Source organism: Lissotriton helveticus, chromosome 12 (genome assembly GCF_964261635.1).
Source record: "Lissotriton helveticus chromosome 12, aLisHel1.1, whole genome shotgun sequence".
Classification (NCBI taxonomy): Eukaryota; Metazoa; Chordata; class Amphibia; order Caudata; family Salamandridae; genus Lissotriton; species Lissotriton helveticus.
The window spans coordinates 95,745,350-95,757,921 of NC_136073.1; the positions used below are offsets into that span (position 1 = coordinate 95,745,350).

Here is a 12,572-nt window from a genome sequence, read left to right on the forward strand (position 1 = left end):
GCGCGTTGGAATAATATATCCTATAGATTTGATGTAGAACTTATGTCGACTGGGTCTCTATCAAATATATTAGACTTAATTGTGAGTGCCATCTAGATCAGAGGTCACTAGAAACTTTCTCGAATAAACAAGAAGAGATTAGTTTCTGACAACCGCATAAACATGACAACTTTGTTTCCCAAGAACAAGAAGTATCTCTAGAGTCGCGGAAACAATAGATAGATATTTTACTCAGTCATTCGTGCATGCTTTGTTTCATCAGAGGTGCAGAGAAATAGAGAGATGGGTTTTTTCAATAAAATGATTTATTGAACAGTCTTCTTTCTCTTGCAAGTAAAGTGAACTGCTACAATCGTTATACTGGTTGCAAAGTATAATGCGTACAGTAAGAAAATAATACTGTAAAAGCATGGTATGGTTTCTAAGCCATAACATACATACATAAGCAACAAAGACTAAAAGTACTCAACTGGTGCTTCTAAAATACGCCTACCCCAATGTACCTAACCTAAGTCTAGTACGAGGGAAGAAGTAAGTATGGTGTAGCATAGGTTTAGTTTGTTTTTGCCAAGAATATATCCAAGATTTCTCTTAGGGTCTAATCAGCTCCATACCTTGGTTTTAGAATGAAGGAGGTCTGGTATCTCTGTCTCTCAGAACTCGATTTCCCAACAGCCCACAAGGGGAGCTTGGAAACACTGGAGCTGGACTCTCCGCGAGAGAAAGCCAGCCTCTCTGTCAGTGTGTCAGCTGGAGGGTCGGCTTCCCTCAGCACTTGCTGTAGCGAGCTGCGTCGGGCAAGTAAATAGTCGAGCTGCTCCTGAACCACTGTGTGTTTTCTAGGGCAAGTGAAGGCATATTTATACCTTGAAGGTGCCTAGTTTGACGTAAAGTCCGACATAATAACGTCACCAAAGAACTCCAAGGGAAGGGTCGTTCTTTGAAAATGCCATGATTTCTAGGACAAATCAATATTCAAGAAAAGGGATGTCCCTGCCTGCTGAAGCCGAGTTTTCCAAGAAATCGTTGTTGCTTTTTGGAACCAATGGAAGTAGCCATGCCTGTATTTGGACTGGATGGGCTATGTCTAAATATGGTTATGATTTCCATGCCTATATAAGGGCAAGGCAAATTATACCTATATAAGGGCATGGATCGGTAAATTACGCTTGGATCCTAAAACGCTACACAACAATAATAAAAAAACAGTTTTCATGTTATAGCCAATGTACCAACTACTTTACTACTGACCTACACATGATTTATGTGTAAGTCAGTAGTAAAGTAGTTCATAAACAGAAGAAATTGATGAACATTACAACTTTCACCCTTTGCATTCTAAAAAGGTTATTGGTGATGACATTGAGCTGTTTCAAATGAAGGAGGCAAAAGGAGCTCCATTAATTGTGTGGGAAGAAAATGTAGAAACTCTGTGTTTCACACACCTTTTTCCTTCTGGAGTAGGTGGCAGGTATGACAAGAGTCCTTTGCAAATACCTGCATCTCAGTATTGATCTAGTAGGTTTATTCAGAAAAACCTAGATTTTGTCAGTGTATTACATATTTAATCCACCTATTATTTGAGAGTAACTCATGTGGCTGTATGCTGTGAATCATATTCTAAATACAGGAGTTAATTGAAAGACAAAAGATACTTTAACCTATTTAGCCCTGTTGATTTTGTTCAAGCCATGGTGAACTGAAAGTGAGCTAATTGGATAATGTGACTGTTATGAAGATTCATTCAAGGATATGAAATACAACATTGAGTGATGTGTGATTCTAGTGTATCCTCAACTGTTGAGAGTAGAGATTGAACAATAAGAAACAATTGCTGCTGAAATAGCAAGAGAGAGTTCTCAGAGCAGTCAATGTTCAGCACCTGGAAGTCAAGATCTTCTTGGGAAGCCAGTCATTCAAAATTAAGCAGGAATATCTATGAATGACCAGGAGAATGCAATGCAGCAAGTAGGACAGGAAACTGTTGATGTAGAATAACTAATACAGTAATTGAACAGAGATCAGAACGACATTTTTAAATATGTAAAAGGTAAAGTAGAACATGGATTTCTGCATGAGAAAAAAGAGTGTACATGTTCTACATATAAACTAGTTCTCTTGGACAGAAGTAGTCAAGCTGAAACTGGAAAAAGTTTCCTGATTAAAGTACTGACAAGTTATCTACAGTAGACAACAGATTCCAATTTGTCATGTGTAATTACTGCACCAACAGGCTTAGCTGCACATAATATTAAAGGAGTTACCCTTCATCGATTATTAATGCTGCCTGTTGAACATGACAACAAATTAGAATACAACAAATTATCTGATGATGCTAGTCATGAAGTGGCAAGAGTATTAACGAAATTAAACCTATTAATTATTGATGAAGTCAGCATGGTGTCTAACCTAATGCTAGTTTTCATACATTTAAGAATGCATCAAATATTAAAAACTGACTATGACATGCTTTTTAGAGGAAAACATGTGATAGTCTTTGAAGACTTGCTACAAATAACTCTAGTAAAAGTGCAACCTTCATTTAAGAAACTGCTACAGGAATTCCATAGGTAGTATTGGAAATGTAAACATTTTAGAAACATTTTAATACAAAGTGTTAATCTAAAATATGCGGCAAGCATCAGATATGTGTTAAGGCATTATGGAGGGGAAACATTGTTTACATAGAATGCGCTACATCCCATTCCATGCATTCCATTACAACGCAGTCATTACAAAAACCATGTTGTTATTACTCAAACCATTACATCACAAGTCGTTTCAGTGAGATGCTGTAGGGGGCGAGCTGGTGGTGGATTTAAATTCCAACGCCTTCCCACCTGTTGCTCAAACTGGAGTAGGAATAGGAATAGTAAATTATACTATTCCTGAGTCCAGTGTACCCCCAACAGCAGGTAGTTGTAATGACTTGCAATACACTATAGCGTTTTCATTGTCAAGAGATATATTCTTATGGAGATATACTAAAGTATGTAAGAGTGGTAGTTCTCACAAAGGAGAGAAAGACAGTATTGCAAACCAGTCTCATTTAATATGTTTTTTCCAAGTAATGTTTCAGATGGTGAAGTAATGCATAATTTTTTTAAGAATGAAAAGTCTTTTGTTTGTTTGATGCCAACTCTTGACAAGTGTGGTAAATTCAATAACTAATTATTGCAACGGGAAAAAGAAGAGCTCATCAAAATTAGAGCAAATGATAAAAATGGAACATCGAAGAGTTACAAACTACTAACAGCAAAACTGTAATCAAAATTGGATAGTTTAGAAGAGTCTGTGTCGAAAACTGCTGGATTAGAAAAAAAGTAACAGCTGTGCAATCTTACATCGTAGTTTAAATGTTGAAGAAGGGCTAGTGAATGGGGCAATGGGAAATGTTATGAAATGTATTAATTATCCAAACAGAAATGATGTGGAATACTTAGCCATAAAATGTGGTGGTATTGCTGAAGTTGATCAGATTGGTAGCTGCATTGTACCTTTTCTATTTGTGAAAGTGAAGGCAGTACCCAGTGTCTTTAGAGAATGCAGTAACTATTCACAAATTGGAAGGTTTAGGTGTAGATACAGGTCATGTTAATATTGGTAGTAGTGTATTCAAGAAAGGAAAGTGATGTGTTTTGCTTTGTCGCAAATCAGAACATTGTCTAGTTTATTTCCGATTGATTTTGATGAGAAGAAAGTAAGTGCTGATATGACCTGTGTAAGGGAGTATAATCAGTTAAGAGTTCAATATGCTCCTCATTACAACAGAATCTTGTGCTTCAACAAATGATACTGTACCCAAAGTGGAAAATATCAAAGCAGTCTATCAGAGCTGAACAGAAAGATTAACGAAAAGAAAAACAATTTTAGGGATTGGGCATTTGTGAGGTGTATGACACTCTTATAACTATTGCATAATGTGTTGAGATTAACACAATTTAAGGTCTGGGGTGCTATCAAATTAGAAAGATACACCCTACTCCCTTAATTTTCAGTTCTACAACTATCAATAGTTATACTTTTGGGGCAATATCAACATATACATTTTAATAAATTATATTTTAATAAACACAGAGATATTCTTGTATTGACTTTTGGGTTTATTTTCTCGCTTTTTCTTCTAGCCAAAGAGATGCCTTTAAGCTAACATGCATTTTGGTGTCTCGGGAAAGTATCACTATGATATCATTGAGGTTAAAAACAATACAATTAACCAAATTTACGATACATAATGAGTAACTAATTTCAATATTATTCAACTTAGCGTGTATTATGGTTCTAAGCTCATGAGATGAAGACCCATAAGCAGCAATTTCTCACTTGTGCATAGACATTTTAGCTTCCTAGCTTAAAATCACATGTAAATTGTGTTGTGGGGAAACCTAAATTATGCCTTCCCCATTACTGTACTATTATGTCTCAAACTAATTAACCGTCTATTGTGACAATTGTGTATATCACATTAATCAAAGCACCTTCTGTTGCATTCATGCAAACATAAACTTTGTATCCGAGTGTTGTGAATTGCAAGGAGCGTGGCTGGTGTAATGTGCTACAGCATCAACTTTAATGGTGAATTAAAAGTACCTATTGATTTTGGGTACTGTTGTCTTTCGTCCTATATTAGGAGAGAGAATAAAAAATTGACCATTGGAAATCAGTCAATATTTCAGGTCATTATAATATCATCCACTAGAGATGAATTGGAAGAGTTTTTAATTATATCTAACAAGCATTGTTCCCATCACATTATTCAAAGCCTGGATAATCAATTAATATGCTAGTAGATGGCACTATTGTTTTATGATGAGAGCTTCCACCACAATGAAACTGAACTACTGTAGTGTATGTTTGAGAATTTTTCCTGTATAATTAAAATTAAGGGAAATTGCTGGCTTAACTGTTCAGGCCAGTGAAATACGCAAGTAAACATGTCAGAGTATGAACATGTATGAAAGACAATCTCATTCACCTAATACTTTTTGGTCTGACCCCTGAGTATTTTGACAAATCTGTGGAAGTGTAGTTCCTACGGGGATAAAATAACCAATATCTTCAGGTATTTGTCAGGTATGAAAACCTATGCCACAACCCATTTTTTTAGATTTACTACATTAGCAGTAAGTCATCTTATCCGGGAAATCTTCTATTTACCGTCTGGGCAGATCGGCTCTAGACTTCATGCTGGTACTGCCCAGGTTTGCCAGATTTTCAGCCCTGTCCAAGCCCAAAGATGTCAAGAATAAGCCCAAATTCAGCCCAACACAGACCAGTGTCAACTCAAAAAACTGCCCAAAGTCGAAACTCTCAAATTTGGCAAAATTAGTCTCAGTAAACATTTTAAAGATGAATCTAAATTCTATTCAATATAAAGATAGTGGGAGGTGGTTAGCTAAGATTAGTGCCAGCGCTGACGAAAACACAGGAATGTGTCACACCATTGTGGATAAGGTGTTTCCCTGTGTTTTCAGAATGGCAGAGCATGGCGATTAGCAATGTTTGCTTAACGCCACGCTTCGCCATTCCCTTGTAAATATGCCCATTAGTTTGGTGTGTGCAATTAACCGTGGGCAATGAACTCCACTCCGCTAGTGGAAATTTGTTAACTACGCATTATATTGAAAATACTGAAGTCATGCAATAATTCTGACTGAGCCACGTAGCTGAGTTAGCTACGGCACCCACAAATCTTCAATAAAACACCTTAAGCATTACATGCTAAAAAGCATATAATCATGTTACAAAAGTGAACTTTGAAAAATATTAGGAAATGACAGAGGTGATGATTTTGGGATCCCCGCTAACCTAGGGGGAGGATCAAGCAGATGCATTGAACACAAAGAGCATGCCATGCTGAACGATTCAGTGGTGGTCCCATCCACCTAGGACCACCCCAACCAAAGTTATGGGCAAAACTACAATGCTTACCAAAGTCCCAACAAAGCATTATGGGGCGAGATTCTAGCGTGTAGTGAATATTATAGTATTAGCTCTCAGCTGAGCCAGGACAGCCTGCTCCTTAAATAATGTTTTGATAGTCCTACGAGGATGGGACCACCACCGAATCATTCAGCATGATGTGCTCTTGGAGTTCAAGGCATCTGCTTGGTTCTCTCCTTAGGTTAAGGAGGACCCTAAAATCATCACCTCTCTCACTGCTTGCTTTATTTTCATTTTCACTTTTGTGTAATAACTATATGCATTTTAGCATATAAAGATAGAGTTATTTGTTGTTTCATTAAAAATACTGTTTATTATATTTTCATTTCTACTTTTGTGAGATGACTATATGCATTTGTTATTTACTGAATATATGGGAGATTTCTGTTTTATTAATTGGGATGAGATGAGGAGAGTTTTACGAACAAGGACTCCATGTGAAAACGTCGGAGTAAGCTACTGCACCCACAACCCTATGATAAAATAATTTTACCTTTACATCCTTAAAAGCATATAACCAATTCACAAAAGAGAGCTTTATAAAATATCAGGCAATGACTGAGGTGATGATTTGGGCGTCCCCCCTAACCTAGGGGAAGGACCAAGCAGATGCCTTGAACACAAAGACCATGTCATGCTAAACAATTCTGGTGGTCCCATACTCCTAAGACCACCTCGAGCAAAGTTATGGGCAAAAATCCAACGCCAACCAAAGGCCCAGAAAAGCATTATGGGGCGAGATTCTAGAGTACATTGAATATTATAGTATTAGCTCTCAGCTGAGCCTGGAGAGCCTGCCCCTTGAGGAATGTTTTGATATTGGATACTATAATATTCACTGCACTCTAGAATCTTTTCCGTTAATGCTTTGCAGAGACTTTGGTTGAGATTTTATATTTGCCAATAACTGACTGTGCTTGGGGTGGTCCTAGGAGGATGGGACCACCACCGAATCGTTCAGCATGATGTGCTCTTTGTGTTCAAGGCATCTGCTTGGTTCTTTCCCTAGGTTAGGGAGGACCCCAAAATCATTGCCTCTCTCACTGCTTGCTCTATTTCCATTTTCACTTTTGTGAGATGACTATATTATCAAAGGCATGTGAGGTTTCTGTTTTATTAATTGGCCTGAAATGGATCAGAGTTGCGGAGCGGAGTTCACGGAGTACGTGTTCAACTCCACAGAATTCAGCGTAGTGGTACTCTGCCAACTACGCCCACCCTTAGTGCAAACCCTGCTTTGACGATTTCTGGTGAGTTGCACTACTCTTGCTGAAGCAAGGCCAATGAAGCTTCCAATGGGTGAGGCAGACTGGCCTCAAGGGTCCTGTGACCTCAGTGACAGAGTTACTGCTGCTTTAGGGTGTGCTGATTTTTGGGCCTGCCTGCAAGACTGGAGGTGCACTTCAGTATGGATTGTGGTGGACAGACCTTCAAGGTACTAAAACACCAGGGCTTCTAAGGTCTGGCATGGGAATGTGCTGCCTCAGGAGAGTGGTCTGGTGGACTGTTCATGAAGTCTGAACCTGGTTCCCCTGTTCCAAATTCGGCATTTCTGGCCATAGTGCCACATCCTTTTCCACCACTGAGCACCATACTGTCCCAATAAGAGAAACATGCGCTGCCTTCAGCTACAACCAAATTGTGTCTGCTATAAACACCTGGATTCAATTCGTACACAAGAGTAATATGCAGTCTGAAAAAAAAAGTAATAACGTCCTGGAAAAAGAAAACCCTCATTGGGAATGCAAGATTGCGTAAAGCATGTGAAATGTAAGCAGATCAACATGGTTACCTTGACACTTATAAACTTGTTATTCAGAAATCAATGCCTGAACCATTAAGCACATGACTACAGGGCCCAGAGGGTTCCATTTAAATGTCCATTGCTTATATTCTGACAAAACATAGGAGTATGGTTTAAAAAGACAACATCCCTGGACACAGAGCCACAGTACACATTTTATAAACTAAAATAGGTAAAAGAGCTGATTAGGATCATTTTAAATGTTTCCACTCCAGTCATCAACCAGGAACTGCAGGCCCAAAAGAAATGGTGCACTTCCCTACCTGGGGTAAACAATGCTGTGCAAAGAAAGACGAGAAAACGAAAGTAGCGCTTCACTGGCAAACTCTGTGAAGTGGCGCTGTGTTTGAATGTGAATAAAAACCAATTTGGCCACTTTGCGAGCACTCTCTTGCTTTATTTTCTTATTTAACTTTCTTATTTTGAACCAATTTTTTCTCTTGTCCCGAAGCTGCACTTTGGAACATAAAAATGTAAGAAAAAGAGGACATTTCCAACAAAAGAGTTTCTTTCTTTTTTTAATCCATTTCACAGTGGAACAAATGAAGGAAAGGAGAGCAATCAGATGTTTATTGAGGCACGGTTTTCAGCAGGTGAGGAGCAGGGAGAGTGAGACAGAAAGAGAGGGCATAAGAGGAAGAACTGTACATGATTTGTTATGAATCACACAGAAGCCACTGACTTGCCAATTTGAGACTACAAAGGGAAAAGCTTCAAACCAATTAAGATGCCTTGCCTCATTATCCAATAGGTAATTATGAGAGCAAATAGGTCCCTGATACAAAATAATGGCTACTACCTACTATGTGCTCAAGGACTAAAAAAAGGAGAACTATATTAGAGGAAAATAAAGCAAAGAACAGCAAGAGGTAATCATTGGCAAAGCAAGCAGGAACACATTCCATGCCGAGTCCTGAATAAAGTATTTAAAAAGGCCTGCTGTAGTGGGAAAAGGAGCACACCACCATCCAAAGAAACTATTCATACACCAGCTATGACTGCAAACAATCGCCCTAAGTAGGTAAAATAAAGCTTGATGATTACCACATTCTGATAAAGACAACTTGAATTCATGGTGATCGTGCACATTTTCAGAGCAATCTTTAATTTTAACGTAGAGATTTTGCCCACATATGTGAATGTTTACCAAATCCAAAACATGACAAGCCAAAGCAGCAACATGCAGCATCTGCTAAACTTTGGAGCATTTCTACAGGGTGAACCTTAGCTGATTTTCAGAGGTATGATATAAAGATGGTGGCCAGCTTTAGGTAAAGGTGAAGATGGTGAAACATTAAAGGGTCACACAAGATCTCTGAGGACAGAGATCAAGAACCCAGCCGTAGTCTATGACTTTATTCCCAAAACACACAATGGTGTTGGAATAGTGTCAATAGTTCCAAGAAAGAAAAAAAGGGAAAAATATATTCCTCTTTTTAGGTGTCCCCTCACTCACCAGGTTGCCCCACGGTGACATGCTTCATCATAGGGGCGATCCCAGCCCTCTATAGACTGGGGCGTGCTGCGACTTGTGGAATTACGTAGGAGCACTTACAAAGGACTATGTGTGGTGCAAGGAATGTTATGTGAAGGAGTGGAGTTCATGTGATAAGTTAAAATTACCTGCCTAGTGAGTTGCAAAAACTTTATTCCGGCTCCTAGGTGATAAAGCTAAAAATGGGGTAGAAATGGTAGGATACCTAAATTTTGATGGGTTTAGGTGTACCTAACAACTCCTGTCTGCCAACATGTTTCGTGCGTCCCCCTAGCACTTCCTCAGGGCTACACAGGGACCAGCCCTGTGTTCGCCACTCCTTATTTAAAGCCTAATAGGCTATTAAATACAAACTGATAATAATTAATTCAATTCTGCAAATAAATGAGGCATGCATCTGGTACCTACGCAACCAAACTTAATCACGTGGTTCAGTAAGATAAAAGGAAAACAATAGTGATAGTAACGGGGTATCAAGTTCCCCTTGTAATTTCACATGACACATATTGCATGGACCTTTGAAAATATTGACTGTATTTAATGTGGCCCATTGATGTGTAGACGTTTTTTCAGGAATAAAAACGTGGTTAAGCACCTCTTGGTGAGCACACAGTGAACACACACATAACACAAACATACTGTTGTGAGTACGCTCACACAAAAAAAATTTTTTACATACTTGAAAAAAGGCTTAACTGTGCCCCATGGAATCGGTAGGGGTACAATATCCTGGTAGATCTGAGAAAAATAGAAGAATGGTTTTTGTTAGCCTTAGCTGTTTTCCTAGATATTTCCCAAAGGCTGGTAAGAGAACTAGGAGATTATCCCAGTGTCTGTGCCTCCAAATACGCTACACAATACACTTACTTGCTGCCGGGATACCACAATCGGTCTCACCTAGGCAAACCCCTCCGGTCCGAATGATAGTGGACCGAGGGCGGTTCTTGCTCATATATCCTGCTTTCTGGTGTGAGAATAGAAAGAGTAGCGCGTGTACACGCGATGGTCGCGTGCTTCACGGGCGCCATCTTGGGTGTATTCCGTGATTCTGGTACAGTTTTTTACAATATTTAACTCATAGTGGCCTCGTTTTCGAGAAGACAAGTATTACCAGATTCGCACACTATGGGCTCACAAAAGTAAAAGTCTCTGGGCAATTGTATAAAATCTGACCTAATTCCTGATATGTGCCAGTTACTATCCAAAAGAGCGGGCGCCATCTTGTGTGAACCCTAGGATGTTCCACTATTAAAAACTACTTTTACACACGAGAGGGGTCTCATTTTTGAAAATGATAATTACTCAATCTCATATTAACAGTTGGTATATTATGAATATCTCCCATTTTTTTGGATAAAAAACGATGTATGACCTGTTTTTATAAATTCTTTTAGTTCATTAGTAGGGTATTAACACAGTGTTATTCAGACCCTATGGTGTTTTCAAATACTTGAGTTAGGTGCCACTAGTGATAGTAGTTGTTGTTTATCCTTCATGCATATCTGAATGGATGGGTGAATATATAGTAGTGTTACAACCCATCTTCTTCGGCCAGTATCCCAGTACACCTAGACTAAGGTCTGTGCACTCTTTTCTCATTTCATGTCTGTGGGAACCTGCTGTCTGACTGGTTGTCTATGTCAGTTGCCCCCATGGTATGTCATCATTTAGACCCAAGACATGAGACCTAAGCTTGAAGACCCAGCGTTGCTCGTTTCCAGTAGTTTCTTTTCTAGGTCATATTGTGGCTGTAGAGTCTCAAGGACCACCCAGTTGTAGTCGTTTGTGGTGTGTCCCTTTTCTAAGAAATGTGTGGTCATTTTGGTGTTAGAATGTTTGCACCTAAAGCTGCTGCGGTGTTCTATCATGCGTGTGCAGACCTTTCTTGTCGTCATTCCAATATAGTGCAGATTGCACGCACAATTGTATTACAATTGGAGTATGATCTTATGTCCCAGGTGACCCCATTGTTGAATGTCACTTTCTTAGTTGCCATTGTTAAGTGGCAAACACTACAGTCAGTGCATGGATAGTGACCAACTGGCAATGGATGTAGAAGACGTACTTGTCCCACCTTTTCTCTTGGCCTAGTATGTACCAACAGGTCTTTTAGGTTTCTACCTTTTCGGTGTCTAAACATAGGGAACGTCAAATCTAGGCCTCCGCTGTTGAGGGTCCTCTAATGTTTTTTCACAATCTTTGATACTTTATCAGAAGCCACATTATAAGTGATGATACAGATCGGTCTCCTATCGCTGTCGCTACTTGGTACAGGGATAGTCTTAGGTTCCAGGAGAGCGTCCCGGTTGTTATTGGACGCTCTCTTCTTTGCTTTCGAGACTATGTGTGAGGGGTAGTTTCTTTGCTGCAGTCTCTTGCTCAGATCCTTAGCTTGTTTCTCGTAATCACATTTCTCTGTACAATTCCGCCTTAGGCGCAAGAACTGCCAAAATGGCAGATTTTCTTTCAATTGTCTTGGGTGAAAGCTTTCAAATTTTAGCAAGCAATTCCTAGCCGTGGGTTTAAAATGTGTGGTGGTTACAAGTTTCCCATTATCTGCTCTTATGTTTAGGTCTAGGAAAACCAGTTCTGATCTGCTTTGGGTGGACGTGAACTTAAGGAAGGGGTCCTGCTGGTTTAGCCAATTTAGGAATAGTTCAATTTCACTTTCATCACCCTCACAGATTAGTAGCACGTCATCAATATAGCGCTTCCACATATGTATGTGGCCTGAGTGTGGGTTGTCATGAGTCAGGATCTTTTTCTTCTCTAGCTGGTGTACATAGAGGCCTGCCACACTCGGTGCAAAAGTGCTGCCCATGCTTGTCCCATGTCTTTGGCGGTACAGGGTATCTTTGAACAGGAAAAAATTCTCAGTGAGTGCCAGGCGACAACACTCAAGTACCACATGCCTGGGTGTCTAGTATTGCCAAGTGCTCTCAAAGAGCACTTCCTCAAGAATTTCAAGAGTTTCCTTGTGAGGCAGGCTCGTGTATAGACTTTCTACATCGAGACCCATCAAAATCGGAGTGGTGGGATTCAAGTCCAGATCTTTTAATAGACACAGGCGCTGCCTTAGTATCTTGTAGGTATGTCTTTGTCTTTTGCACAAGAGGTCTTTAGAACGCATCCTCGAACTTGGAAAGGGGCTCCAGGATGGACCCTATCCCTGAGACGATTGGTCTTCCCGGGGGGGTTTTCCATCCTTTTATGAATGTTTGGTATCGTATAAAAGTAGGGTACTTTGGCGTTCTTGTTTCCAGGAAATCCACTTCCTTCTTAGAAAGCCAGTCATTAATAAGGGATTCCTCTATCATGCTGGCGATCTCA

General features: G+C 39.5%; 1 protein-coding gene across 1 annotated transcript in view; it reads right to left on the reverse strand.

Annotated features, from left to right (window-relative positions):
* LOC144797933 (extracellular calcium-sensing receptor-like) overlaps window positions 1–12,572 on the reverse strand; it is a 174,335-nt gene that overhangs the window by 28,706 nt on the left and 133,057 nt on the right. The window lies entirely within an intron of this gene.